The 15,370-nt window shown below is 38.0% G+C and overlaps 1 long non-coding RNA gene across 1 annotated transcript in view; it reads left to right on the top strand.

Moving 5' to 3' along the window:
- Window positions 1–12,879, top strand: part of LOC311430258 — a 115,489-nt gene extending 102,610 nt beyond the window's left edge. Inside the window, exons 3-4 of the long non-coding RNA XR_014688643.1 lie at window positions 12,140–12,261; window positions 12,563–12,879. This is a non-coding gene — a long non-coding RNA (uncharacterized lncRNA). The remainder of the gene's footprint in view (window positions 1–12,139; window positions 12,262–12,562) is intronic.
- The last annotated feature ends 2,491 nt before the right edge of the window (window positions 12,880–15,370 follow it).

Genomic DNA, 15,370 nt, shown 5'->3' with positions numbered 1-15,370 from the left:
TTTATGGTTCTCATGCCCTGCCAGTAGTATGTTATGAGACTTGCAACTCGATAGATAGTCAGCTGGATATATCTGCTCCTTATTTGCACTCTTTTGGAAAGATTGTTTAATTTTATTCTCTACCTTTCTTAGTTTAGATTTGTTAAGTACTCAGCATTAAAATCATATAAATGATGTAAATGTTTTTAAGAGTTCTGAAAACTAAAATGTCTGATCTCATCTTGCTTCACTTTTTTCAAAAAGTAAACAGGACATAATGTTTTATTATTATCTTTTGTTCCAAAAGTTCAATTGTCCATTTAGCTGCAAAATCACTTTTGTTTGACAATGTTGTACAAATATATTGAATGGTGGAGATACCAAAATACGTAAAACAAAAGCTTTAAAGTTTTGTCCAATTATTTCAGTGTATACCACATTAAGAAATGTCTCATTTTTGTAGCTTTGAAAGGTGACTTAATATTAAGCATGAGCTACTGTACATGGAAGTGAGAGAACCACTTTTTCTTTCTTCTGACTACTTCAAAGTTGAAACAAAGTAGTAGTTTGAAACTACTACTAATGACTACTTCAAAGTTGAAACTCTTGCATTTGTGTGTGTTCATAGATTTTGGCCACAGCCAAAAAAGAGGCCTAAGGAGTATATGTACTACATAATAACTGATGAAGTTTTTGGGAAAAGAACAATGTCTTAAATCTCATTTTTTTGTGAAATTGTAATCTCAATTCTGTATTGTGAGAAATGACAGATTATATGGTTTGCTCTTTACAAAATAGAGGGCAGGACTATTTCAGAAAACTGAGTAGCAGACAAAAAAATCCAGAAAAGGAATAATGAAATATATCTTGATATTAGTCAATTTATTGAATTTGGCATCAAAGAGTAAGAGAAAAATAAAAATAAAATTAGATGTAAAGCATTGAAAAAACAAAAAACACTCAGAAGTCTTTAAAAGCACACAGAGCTTTCAGCTTAAAAAATAGGTAATATATCCTTCTGGTTGTATATAATGGCAAAATACATTGCCTGGGTCTACTAGTATCAGTAGGTAAGACTACCTATTTTGAAATCTACTTTTACTTCACCAGATTTCCTAATGTTGTAGTACACTGGTTATGTTGTTCTGTGTTAAAATACCAGTGATATTCCCTTCCAGCAGTCTGCATTTATTCCTGCGTTTGCAAGGTAGATACAGTTTTGGAATGTAAACCGACTATATCTTTATTCTATGTAAAGAACATTAGAGGAAATTCACTGATTAGCAACTAATTTAATCATGTTTTGCAACTAGGGGACTCTGGAAGAAAAGCTTGAGGACAAAAGTAACAAATAACAGACTATGACAAAAGCTTTTAGATATTCATCTGCCTTTCAGTCAGTATGTGCTCTGTCATCATCATCTTCCTACACTGAAGATACCTTTCATCTCTGATTTTTTTATTTCAGCCCTAATGAAAATGGAACAAAAGGTTGAAGGTTTTAAGTAATATTTTTAAAGAATTGTTTTAAGTCAAAATTGAGTTTAATGAAAGGAGAAGAGAGATTTTGAAATGAGCAATTGAAATATGATTAAATTTGACATAATTGGTTAGTAATAGGTGAAAAGTTCACCTTTTCAATCTTAATTATGTTTTCCAGTAGTCACTCTACTTAAAAGAGAAATAAAGCTAGTAAGAGACATTTCATAGCGTGGGACAATAGGTATCATGATGACAGGAAAAAATATTCTAAGTCAAACAGAACAAGAGCAGGAATGGAAGTACTATTGTGATTTACAATTGTTGGATGAACTTTAAAAGAGGACATATTATTCCTAGATTATAAGTGTTCATGACAAAAATGCACATTTTCCATATGGACATATATATTTAATATCAATGATTTATTTTCTTCCCAGTTCTCAGAGATTTTTTTAAATTGTTCAGTCATTTTTTATTTTTTAAATCGGATGTGTTTGACAGTATCTCCTGAGTGTTTTTTTTTGTTTGTTTGTTTGTTTTCCAGAAGTGTGTGTGAAATCTAGCTCTAATGGAGATTTTCTTGTTGATTCAATATAATTTAAATATAAAAATACCTAGGTTGCATGATGCCATATGATCCAGAAGAACTTAAACAATCTCATTAATCTCTCATTAAAGCCAGAGACAGTTTGCTACACAGATAAAAATGTTAGGCAATATAGACAGAGTAGTAGAGAGTTGTTCAGAAATACAGACGTTTTCATGGTATTTGGTTGTTCCGTACCCACTTTCTCACCATTTTCCAAATATTCTGAGGAGACCCTAACAGCAGGTGACCACTGGACTTGTGAATTTCAGTGGAATCAGACTTTGTGGAAGAATGTAGAACCAAGCAGAAATATAAGCAAAAGGGAAACTGTTGTTTGATTTTGGGATACTTATTATTTCCGATTTTTGTTTTGCCTAGGGGCTTTACTATTCATGAGCAGTCACTCTGGAGCAAAATGTGAATGCCTTGGAAAAGTCTGTTGAAATTCAGCTGGACAATCTGTTTGGAGGTCTCAGCTTTGCTTTTCCTTGTCTTAGTAGATCTGACATCTTGACAGCCCTGAGGGCTTTTGAAGAGAGGCAAGGTAGTAACAAAAGAGGCCCAGCATATACATCCCCACTAAGCTTCTCTCTGGCCAGTATGAATGGCTTGCCAGGGAACGTAAGACATAAAAATGGCTAGCGGAGCAAGTCTTCAGATGAAAGAATAATGGAGTGTAACATTAGGGGAACATCTTCAGAAATACAGAGCTCCTGCCTTGCCAAAATGTGTGCTATCAGTAATGAAGGAGTACCATGGTAGAGTGGAAACACAATATGACGTCTTTGCTCTCTGCCTAGGGTCACAAAAGAAATCTGAAGAAACTCTTCTCCTCAAGCACTGCTGAATTTTATTTACTTGTAATCTATTTCCTGGCTCCTAGGCTGGTACTGGTTGCTCCTCCTGATTGGGCTTTCCTTCGTTTCTGTAGTTAATATTTTGATGAAACCTAGAGCAAACACGTAAAACATGTAATTGCACAGAAGAGGATGAGAGTGATTTTGCCAGCACTACGCTTCTTGAGTGCTTTTTTCTCAGGTGAGCACTATGCTTGGACAAATATTGTTGCTTCTAGCTCTGTTCCAGTTTCTAACTCTTTCTATTTCAAATGCTGGATTTCCTATATAACAGGCCTATTGCTCTGTCCAAGGTTCCTCGCTCAACTTGCTTGAAACACACGTTTTCCCTCTTCACGATCCTTTTGAAGTATACTCTTTTAATGTGAAAAGGCTGCTTCTAGGGGGATACTTAATTGCCTTTCTATTTTCACTCTTTTTTTCTAAAAAAGGGTAGCTATCCCTTTGATTTTGCTGCCCTTGGACGCTTCAAGAGGCTCTGAGTTAAGAACATTTGAAATGATGTATTGACATTTCAGATGGATCGCTGACAGCCTTTCATGGCTGCTGTTGCCAAGATGTGATTTTACATAGCAGGCTTCATACAGTTGCTTTGTAAAAACTGAACTATTTGTGAGGCATTCTCCTAATATTTCATATTTTAAGCAAAAATAAGTATGCAGGGAGAAGTAACTAAAGGTAATGTACATGCACTGAGGTTAAAAATGGTGGGACTGAAGTTGAAGATGGGTATTTGGTATGTGGAAAACATCCTGGTGGCACAGAGATAGTTTAGCAGAGCAGATCCCTGCTCCTTCCTGCTCTGCACCCAGGTGTCCCCAGGCTGTGTGGTACCATTACTGTGACTTCTAGCATTTAGGAAGTACCCTGTGTAATTGGCTGAGCTGGTTTCCATATGTTTCTGAGCTGAGATGATTTTGGCCAGGAAAAGGTCAAATAATATAATATAATTTTTATATATAATATAAATATATTATATAATAATATAATTATATAATAATATAATATAATTTTTCCTCTTCCTTATACAAGCAACCCCGCGCGCCACTTGTCCAGAACTTATTATTTTGTCTACCCTTTCTATAGTGACAGGGCTTTCATGTCCTTTGGTGCAGACAAACTGCTTATGTGAGAAGTTAGTATTGCTTTTCCTGTGGAAATTGTCTGAAGATAGCACCAATTTTCAAGTAGTGGAGATAGAAAAGCCACTTATTTTGCTAATTTCTGCTGCTTGTTCTGCAGGAATATATGCATATATATATATTCACATATGTTGGTATATCTGCATCACCATATTATTTTAAGCAAGTATTAATGCTAAATAGGTGTTTTAAATTTTGTGTTACGGGAAGCTTGCAAAACAACAACAGAGCTGAAGTAGAAAACCTGGAATATCAGCTCTGTTGTTCGTCTCAAACTAAGTGTTTTCTGAGAATGGTTCCCTGAGGGCAGAAAAGAGGACAGATTGACTTCATCAGAATGATTTTTTTTGACTGGGTGTTGTCAGCAGGTCTCCACATGTAACACATTAACGTCCAGAAAAGATGGGTTGAGACTGAACGCTTTCTTTGTGGGAATGATTGGACAACATTTATGTGCTCAAAATAATGACTGTTTTAGGGAATGGCTTTGGTTATTCCAAGAGGAGCAAGTACAAGGGACAATGAGTTTGTGTGCAGTCTGAACTCCTGGTGCAGTTCAGTTGCCATACTGAAGACTTTGGTCATTGGTCTGAGGAAGGGAAAGTGATGCATATGATTCCTGCAGGTTGCTGGGTCATGGTGCTAGGCTGTTCTGCCTGGTACAGCTGCTTTACTCAGCAATAACACGTGCTAACTGGAAGAGGCACAGCCCTCTTCTAGTGCTGGTTTCACTTTCCTATGTCTTACTAGAGTATCATCTGTTTTCAAAGAAAATTTTTTCTTTCTGAGCACATAGATGGAAATAAATGCAGAAGTAAGCCAAAGGGAGACAATCTTCTTATCTTATATCATGGTAAAGACCCAATGAAAAAAAAAAAATAAAATCCTGTGGTGCTTTTCCTACAGCAAAGTGAAGAAATTTTCAAATGTTTAGTTAAACAGATATTCCAATGTATGCAATGAAATAAAAAATACTGAGGGAATAAATTATTCTGTCTCCCATTATGCTTATAAGTAGTGAGGATGAAGCCTGAGCATCTCATTTTGAAAATGCTGTTCTGTGCCCCAAGTCCAATCTCTACTGTTTAGATTATGATACCTAGCTTGGAGAGCTGCTTCGAACTCTGGTATGAAGTAACGTTGAATATTCAGGTCCAAATATAATGGTTCTAGTCTTTGTAAGCATAAATGGCAAACTGCAATGATAAAAAAAAATAATAATAAATTATATTTTTATTCTTTCTCTATATCTGCATATAGGTGTATATTTTTATTAAAATTAAAAATATGCAAATTGGATATTTTCCATAGCATACGTTTGTGGTAAATATATTTGTACATTTTTTTCAAGTTAACAAAATATTTTCCAGTTTACAGAATTTATTCTTTATGCCTTAGCCAGCTGGAACTCAACTTCATCGTGTATTCACCAAATTGGGTTTCATATTTTAAAATACTCCATTTATTTTTTTCTGTAAAGTGTTAATAATATGCTAATGACAGTGTTATCTATACATTCAGGGTCAGATAAGGACCATGTTCCAGTTCAAATATCACTTTTTATTGGGGGAGAGAGTGTTTTATTTTTTCTTTGTAGGTTTTTTGACAAGGGAAAGAATATAGTTCTGTAATGACATTTATTTGTTTTTGTTGTAGTGTTCCTTTTTCATTTCTTTTTAATACATGCATGTGTCAGGAAGAGCTAACTGTTTTCATTTTGGTCTTTATTGTATTAACTAACGAGTCCACACTAACCCTAAAAGTAGCATGTGAATACTTTTCCAGAAGGATTCAAACCAAATCTCTATATTTTTGTGGGCAGGTTTATGAATTGACGAAGTCCTATGCTCTTCCTGAAAAAAGCCAAGGTAGCCAACCCACAATACTGGACCAAGCTCTCCTGACTTTTGGAATATTTAAAGTAGTGATTTAGATTTTCTTTTTCAACTTACTTTTTCAAAGAATATCTCAGATAACAGAGTGGTCCAAACTGGATTGGTTTAAGTAATCTTTCTAAGGCTATCTTGGTAAGAGATTTTACACTTACTTCTTAAATAGACTTATCCAAAATGGAGAATGGAGAGTCCACATCGTTCTTTACCATTAGCATAGTTGATTACAACTTCCTCAGGGTTTCATGCAGTAGATCCTTTTGGGGCATCTAGTTGTGTCAAAGCAGATGTCAGGACTACTTTTTCAGGAGGATTAAGTCAGCTGGTATTCAGTAAGTGCTAGATTCTTTTGATATGGGAAACAAGAATGCTGCCTGTGAATTTTCACTGGGGTACCTGCAATTTGTTTTGTTATTTGTAGCAAGTAAGGCATGGAATGTCAGCTTTCTCTGTAGTTACTTTTGTGTTTGTCTGTTGATGTTAATATGACTTTGGATTTTTTTCATGATGCACACTTTGAGCAGTTGGCCAAAATTACTCATCATTAAGTGATTTTAAAACCTTCTGTTAGAGGAGGGTGGTTGGAGTAAAGGCAAACTAACCATTTTAAGTTTTATGTGAACATATATATATATATATATATATCAACTCCATCTTCTCAGTGACTGTGACTCTACCTATCTTTTGTTTATAGTGAACTTGTGCTAAATGCTGATCACACAAGCTGATAGGCTGCTGTCTATATTCCTCAGCAGAGGCTCACTTCCTTTTGTATAAATTTTTACTCTGTGGTCGTTTTTTTCTAGGAAGTGATACAGAGGCAATTCATCTTCTTCATGTAAAGGATACAATAGTCTAATACATTTTCCTTGTGCAGGATACTATTCTTATTGTGCTACCTACAGAACACAAGAGGTGCCGTTTTGATACGAGTTCTTTATACCTGGGTACATATATTGAGTGCTTCAGTTTCCATTCATTTCCAAATGAATGGAAGTTTTTCCCATGTGGCATCATAAAACTCTGGAAAGTTGTATGCAGTTGGAGAGTCCAATTGAAGAAGAAAAACACCTTAGACTTACTACGGTTAAAAAAAAAAAGAATGCAACAAATAAATGTGAAGAGAAGTATGTTGAAAACCTTTACCAGCTATGATGAAACTGAGACAACACATTGATAATGAGCATGTAAATGGGAAGGCAGAGATTACACTGGTGAATGCACCAGCAATAGCTGTTGCAAAGTCATCTTATATAAATATAATAATAATTAAAAAAAAATGCAAAAGGTTTGGGAAGGTCTATGTATCTTTTCACACACTTTTCCAAAATCAAATATAGAACATTGTGATGGAAGGTTGAAAGTACTTCAGAAGTGTAACAACTGGGTAATGTAGGCTGGCATCATCAGACAAGAAATTGGAGTAAACATATAGGACCATGCTGGACACAAAAATGAATGACAGTGTAGGTTGTAGCTACTGGTTTAGGTAATAGCTGCTTGCTACTGCCCAGGTCCTGAATCACAAAATCACAGAATCACAGAATTTCCTAGGTTGGAAGAGACCTCAAGGTCATCGAGTCCAACCTCCAACCTAACGCTAACAGCCCTCCACTAAACCATATCCCTAAGCTCTACATCTAAACGTCTTTTGAAGACTTCCAGGGATGGTGACTCCACCACTTCCCTGGGCAGCCTGTTCCAGTGCCTCACAACCCTTTCAGTGAAGAAGTTCTTCCTAACATCTAACCTAAAACTCCCCTGGCTCAACTTAAACCCATTCCCCCTCGTCCTGTCACCAGGCACGTGGGAGAACAGGCCAACCCCCACCTCGCTACAGCCTCCCTTGAGGTACCTAAAAAGAGCGATAAGGTCGCCCCTGAGCCTCCTCTTCTCCAGGCTGAACAAGCCCAGCTCCCTCAGCCGCTCCTCGTAGGACTTGTTCTCCAGGCCCCTCACCAGCTTTGTCGCCCTTCTCTGCACCCGCTCAAGCACCTCCATGTCCTTCTTGTAGCGAGGGGCCCAAAACTGAACACAGTACTCGAGGTGCGGCCTCACCAGAGCTGAGTACAGGGGGACGATCACCTCCCTAGCCCTGCTGGTCACGCTGTTCCTAATACAAGCCAGGATGCCGTTGGCCTTCTTGGCCACCTGAGCACACTGCTGGCTCATATTCAGCCGACTATCAACCATCACTCCCAGGTCCTTCTCTGCCTGGCAGCTTTCCAACCATTCCTCTCCCAGTCTGTAGCTCTGCTTGGGGTTATTGCGCCCCAGGTGCAGGACCCGGCACTTGGCCTTGTTGAACTTCATGCAGTTGACCTCAGCCCATCGGTGCAGCCTATCCAGATCCTCCTGCAGAGCTTTCCTACCCTCAAGCAGATCGACACACGCACCTAACTTGGTGTCATCTGCGAACTTACTGAGGGTGCACTCGATGCCCTCGTCCAGATCATCGATGAAGATATTAAAGAGGACCGGCCCCAGCACCGAGCCCTGGGGGACGCCACTAGTGACTGGCCTCCAACTGGACTTGGCTCCATTCACCACGACTCTTTGGGCCCGGCTATCCAGCCAGTTTCTAACCCAACGAAGCGTGCGCCAGTCCAAGCCAAGAGCAGCCAGTTTCTTGAGGAGAATGCTGTGGGAGACGGTGTCAAAAGCCTTGCTGAAGTCAAGGTAGACCACATCCACAGCCTTTCCCTCATCCACCCAGCGCGTCACTCTGTCATAGAAGGAGATCAGGTTCGTCAGGCATGACCTGCCTTTCATAAAGCCATGCTGACTGGGCCTGATCGCCTGCTTGCCCTGCAAGTGCTGCGTGATGACTCTCAGGAGGATCTGCTCCATGAGCTTTCCTGGCACTGAGGTCAAACTGACAGGCCTGTAGTTTCCCGGGTCTGCCCTCCGGCCCTTCTTGTAGATGGGCGTCACGTTTGCTAGCCGCCAGTCGATTGGGACCTCCCCCGATAGCCAGGACTGTTGATAAATGATGGACAGTGGCTTGGCCAGCTCCTCTGCCAGTTCCCTCAGTACCCTCATTTAGTTATCTTCAGGGTTTCAGGGTGCTGGAGAGTACCCAGTGAAATGACCAACCCTCATTTTACAGGGTTCTTTTTTTTTTTTCCTTTCTAGTGCAAAATCCCACTCCATCAAAAAATTAAGCTGTTAAAAGGCACTTGTCTGTTGTACATAATGTGCACCTGACAGGTGAGGAAGAAATCAAAAATGGAGAAATGCATTGTGGTTCTTTTTGGTATTAGCTGTGTTTATGCAACCACATTCTCAGCCTCTCCCTTTTCTCCTGCTACCACAAGCTGATGAACACACCAGCTGGAATCAAGCAGATCACTCAGGATCAGTGGGTCCTGGAAATGGGCACTGCTCCATGAAGCATGTCACCATGCAGAGGCACCTCCATCCCTTGTCAGGGCATCCTCCTCCTCACCCCCAAGGGGCAGAGGCAGGATGAGAGCAGGGATCCGTCTTGGAGAGGATGCAATGAGGAACTGTGGTGAAGGCTGGGAGCAGGAGGGGACTGTTTCAGTGTCAGGTTGTATTTACAGGGCTTTTTATTATTATTTTTATTAATTGTTTATGCTTACATTTCTCATGGAATAACTGTTTTGGTTTTTAATGATACGTGAGGAGTGCTGCCAAAAATGGAAAACATTCATTTGAATTTTTAATGAAGTTGATTGTACCTCTTTTCCATTTAATTTCCATGAATATTCTACAGAATATAAAGTGAATATTCACTGGAGCAATAAATGTTATGCTAATTCTGTGGGACAAAAGTGGGAAGGGAATTTTGAATTCATAATTGTGAGTATTCACAATGATAACCTGCTTTACACAGTACTCATCAAAAATCATGCTGCTTTTGCATTGAAGTCAGAGATTGTGTGCGTTTCTAGACTTCAGGGCAATGCTCAAGCTTCTGCACAATTAGTACATGAGCAATGAACCTAAAAATATACCAAGCAATAATGTGCTTTTCTGATGTTACAAATTCTAGAAGAAAAAAAAAATATCTGATTGCTAAAACCAAAACGCACAGTGAGCTGTCTTGATTGTATGAAAGTTTTCATTATTTTTGAATTAATCTTATGCAGTGGAAAAATATTAGGAATATTAGAAATATAGATTTTTGTTTTATTAGCAAAATATTTATTATTCACACTTTAGTTCTTCTAACCATTACAGCTGTGGAATAGTAATTTCTTTTGCCAGTAAGTCCAGCTTGAGGCCCATCATACAGGGGAAAACAAAGAGAAAAGGTAAAGGAACACAGTGGAAAAGGATGAAAGAAATATCTTCATATATAATAAGCTTTATATGCTTAAAACTCAGACCTAACAGATTTAGGACAATGTTCCCGACCAAGTTAATACAAATTCAAATTAAGATTTTCTGAATATGTGTAATTATTGAGAGTATTTTTTATAAAATATATAATGATATCACTTTATTTACTCTACATTTTTGTATATAATCTTCAACCAACTGGATCTGTTTGTATAGAACTGTTTTCCCTAGTTTTGTCCATCATTTTCCAGTTCTCCTCCTGCCTATGTAGCCATTTATCTCTGATAACTATCACAGAGAGATCGCTGTCTCTCTTAACTATTTGAGCTGTCTTATTGACTTGCATAATGTTATTTAAATGGGTAAGGAATAACATTGATAAGGCTTACTCTTTGTAAGCTCATGCTGATTTTTGCTGCTTCTTTGGATATTATGCTGGTGTGGCTTTTATTTATTTATTTATGATTTTTCAGTCCTTTGAGCAAGGGGAGATTTTTCCATAAAATCTGTAACATGGAGCAGGACAAAAAGTTTTGTGAGTTTGATTCTGCAAGTTTGTCTCTCTGGTGTTTTCCTGCTACCACTGGATTTTCAATAAGTCAGCTAGACCTATTTGCATAACGCTGTTAACAAACAGGGGTTTTATATCAGAAAACAAACTACTATCTCATAAGTGACTGTTTTCTAATACGTTCTTTTTTTTTTTTTCCCCTATCTTTTATTTTTATAACTAAACATAATTTTAATAATGGTAAATTTCAGTGAATCTTCAGTGACTGTTTTAAAGCTATTTTCTCTCTTAAGACATTTAGCAAAGCTTTCTCTGTGAGGCTTTTTCTGCCTAGGAGGCCTCCACAGTGTATGCAGGTACTCAGATAAAAAAGTATTCAGATACTTTTGCATGTGATGATCTGTGTGCTTTTAAATTTAAATGAATATTGTCTTTAATTTAATTTAGCTTAAGTCTCTTACAAGTATCATAATTTAAAATGAAGAGGCCCTCTGAAATCTGTGACAAGCATCCAGAGAGGATCATTTGAGAATCTATTACGTGTATCTATTTAAATGCATTCTTTGTGATATTGAAATTTGTTCCCTTGTAGAAAGAATAAAGCGTAATATTTACAGGCTGTAAGTTTTTATTTTATTGTCAATAAAATCCCAATATATAGCCTATGATAACAGATTAACATATTGAAACTTGAGTACCAAAACAGCTTGATTGTCCTTTTTCTTCCCTTCCAATAAAAATGTAAATAAAAAAAAAAAAAAGTAATTATTTTGTGTATATAGTTAAGTTGATTTAGCACTTAATTTTATTTGATATGTGTTATGTGGCTGGAGGGCAATAATAAGGCACAGTTGATTGATACACTCCTTTCACCTTTGGAGACCTCAGTTTAGTCCTGGCATAGGTCACACGAAATTAGTTTCGATAGGCATTTTATACTCTTTAGTGCACGTTTGTCCACATCATAAAGCTATCAACCAGTATGATGCAGTTAACAGTCAATGCTGTGGATGAGCTGGTGACCAGATGGGATTTTGAAAGGCAGTTTGTGTCCCTTAGCAGAATTGTGATAGGGTGGAGCCAAGCTCTTTTCTTCTGAACTTCTGGATCTCACTGGTCACCGAGTTTCTTCATTTTCATGGACAGCAAATGTAGATACTTGAAATGAATGGCTTTCCCAGGTTGCTTTCCTGAAACTTCTTACTACAAGTTTTAAGGACCCAAGAGCAGTTCTAGAATGGGCAGTTCAATGCAGTCAGTAAACATCCATTTGAAACCATCTCTTGTTGTTTGTATGATCTTTAAAGTCATGGTTGCAAAACAAATCCAATCCTAATATGAGCGGATGTTCTCAGAGGCCATGCTGTTTTGTATTTCAGTGCTACATTTGCTCCCTTGGACAACCAGGTGACCCCGTCCAAGGTTAAGCATGAATCCCCGAGGAAGAGCTATGCACTATGCTCCACAACAGGAGCAATGCCTCTCTGTGACTTGAGTGCAGGTAAGAGCTTTATTATTTCACACGCTCTGTGCATGGGTTCACCACATACACCCCTCTCTTTCTCATAAACTCACTGCATGCTGAGCAGCAAAAAGGAAAAGCTAAGTGGAAACCAATAGGGATCTGTGTGCAAGAGGCACTTGTGCCATTTACACATGCAGGTGCAATAGTCTCATCAACTGCGGTACCTCTGCTTCACACCATGCCTCCTTGCATAAGGTTTTCAGGTTTAGTTCTTGGCGTTTTATTTAGCTTTTCAAGGTATGCCTGTGTTTTTGACATGATTCTATTGTAATCATAGGAAGCAACATTGATGGATAGCAGAGGAGGAGAAAGCGAGATGCTCATTGAGCCCAGCTGACGCATATAGGTTCATTTATGTCTTGTCCATAAACATACGAAGTACTAGAAGAGACCCCTGGGAAGCCAGTGACACTAATGGAAAAGTTAAGTGTGAGACTGTACAGCTGGACTTAGATGCCTTTTATTCAGAGTTGTTATTAGTTTAGACAAAGCAATCTAGAGCTGTCAGGGCTGCAACCTCTGTACTCACCTCTGTAAATTTTCATGGATTCTATCACCTTAATAACAGGAATTAAAATCTGGGTGTTTGTCTTAGAGATGAGTCTCAATGTACTAGGTTAACTTATGATTTGAGTGGAAACTATTCATTGCTGTCCTCTAATAAGTTCCCTCTTCACTTTTTTAACATCTGATCTTCTTGAAGCAGTACAAGTTGAAATATAACCAGCCAAATATATCCAGTTGACTAATAGTCTTTGGTCCCATTGTCTAACTGGACTGTGTATGGCCATCAGAGGAAACAGTATGAACTCCAAATAATTGTACTGATTTTAGATATTTTAAAGAAAGGTCAGTGCTAGCAGTGGTGAATTTTTGTTCTCCTGTCTAGTTACAGTTGCATACCAGCTGTACAATGTGATAGTTGCAACAGTTTTCCTTTAAAAGAAAGCATCCTTCACCTTGATGAGAATTGCAACCAGAAAAGGCCATTCTGATTCAGCGGTCCCAACTGTCACCTCCCTGACCTCACAAAACAGACTTTTCAGCTTTTGTATATCACCTCCTGCCTTCTCTGTACCCTCTGTGCTCTCATCACATCCTTCTTCACAGTAACATTTGATTCACTGAGCTGGATTCTGACAGAGAAATCTCATGTTAGCCTCTCTTCTTGTGAGAGTGACAAAACCTTTGTGATAGCTAAGCTTCCTTATTTGAAATTTGAAATAGTCTAGTATATACATGCTTTATGTGTGTGTGTGATTTTGCACCTATTCGGTAGGGCAGAATGCAGCTTAAGAACCACGGCATCTGTTTCATGATAATTTAAAACTCTGCTGTGGAGAAGCAAAAGTGATTTCATGTAACATTAAACAACAGCTATGTCTCTTTATCTAAGGAAACATAACTCATTCTATGATTGTGTCCCTAATTAGTAACACTTACAAGCCTTAACCTTTCAACAGAGAGCTTGGTTCAGCTTCATCTGTACAGAACTGCCCCTCTCATGTAGCTGTGCATAATAAAAACAATTTAAAACACATTAAAACATTAAAAAGCAAGCAAGCAAACAAACAAAAACACTTAAAAGCTTAGACCTAGACTTTTCCACATTTATTCATGTTGAGTAGTAATTTGCTCTGATAATAGACCCAGCGAGACCATAGTGAGATACTATGCACTGCAAGTAAGGGAGGCAGAACATTGCTTAATAAATAAACAGTTCTGTCCTGACACTTTGTTCTTTTCTGGCTCTTTTCTGGTGTTCGTGTCCAGTGCATGATTTCTTCCTAGGACCCGCCTAGTTCCAACAGCCTTTTTCTGTCACCTTACATGTTCAGATGTTATTTGGCTTATTTTCTCTGATCACTTCTCATAACCTGAAGGAAGTAGTAGATGTTAAAGACACATCTACAGTTTAATGGTTTGATGCAGTCTGATGTCACTGTCTAGAAAGACTTAAAATTTGCTTATTTTCCATCTGCCAGTGTAGGCATGCTTATTTTTGTAACAGATTTCTGGCATAGAAGGACTGAGTCCTTGCAAGTTGTGTGAAATCAACTCACCAATGCCATGATCACCCATATATTTGGGGAAACTTCCAACTTGTGGAAGAATTGGTCAGACTTGTACAGTCCTTTACTCAGACCCTTTTGCTTCTCTTACCCTTAATACTGGCCCAAAAAAGCAGTGAGACATAAGTTTGTTTGTTTGTTTTTCTAATGTAAAACTAAGCCTTTCACATGAGTGGTTAAATTGCCAAGACCATATGTCACAGGGCCCTAGTTCCCTCCTTCAGATGATGAAAGTCTCCTCTGCCAAAATAATTTTAAAATGTAATGAATTCTTACACAGTTAAATGTATTAAATTACAGTTGCTATCTAGTTCAGAAGGGAAAAGATGCAGTGAGACTCCAAAATAGTGTTTTGTCCCTGAGGTGGTCCTGTGTTCAGAGGAAGAACAGCTTGGAATGCAGCTCCTGTTCCTCCACACAAGCTAGAGAATTTATCCAGGGATTTCTATGGGCCCACATCTGTCCTTATTCCAAACTGAATTGCTCCCTTTGTATCCATGATACAAAACAAGTGATGAGAGCTTTACAGCTTATACTAAGAGAACTGCTATTGGTAGTACCTTAAATCTACCTTGGGTACCTTCATATATTCCCTTAGGATCACTCAGCCTCATGCAGGAAATAATGACTTTCAGTTTTAGTCAGAGAAGAAACAAAGGTAAGCCCTTATATTGGCTAACATACATTTGGTTACTTTCCTTAATATGATGAAGAAATAGTTTCCACCTGGAAGATTTTAGGCTTTAATGAAAATTTCTGCATTTAACAGAGGTTAAACTGTTCTACCAGCAGAATTTAAAAGATAATCTGTGTATACTTTCTCTTTTTTTGGGGGAAGCCAATAATGTTAGTTGCTCATTTATGTACAGGATAATATTGCAATATGCATGTTGTTATGCAGTTCGCTACCATCTGCTATGAGACTCTTTGCAGTGGAGGTGCCAACGCTATCCCAAGGCAGAAGGTAATATTTCATCTCCCAACAACTTGTTATAACCTCTGTGCTAACCATG

This window comes from Aythya ferina (assembly GCF_964211825.1).
Source record: "Aythya ferina genome assembly, chromosome: 1".
NCBI lineage: Eukaryota > Metazoa > Chordata > Aves > Anseriformes > Anatidae > Aythya > Aythya ferina.
Note: the sequence above shows the minus strand (reverse complement) of the source record. Positions and strands in the feature narration are given on the sequence as shown.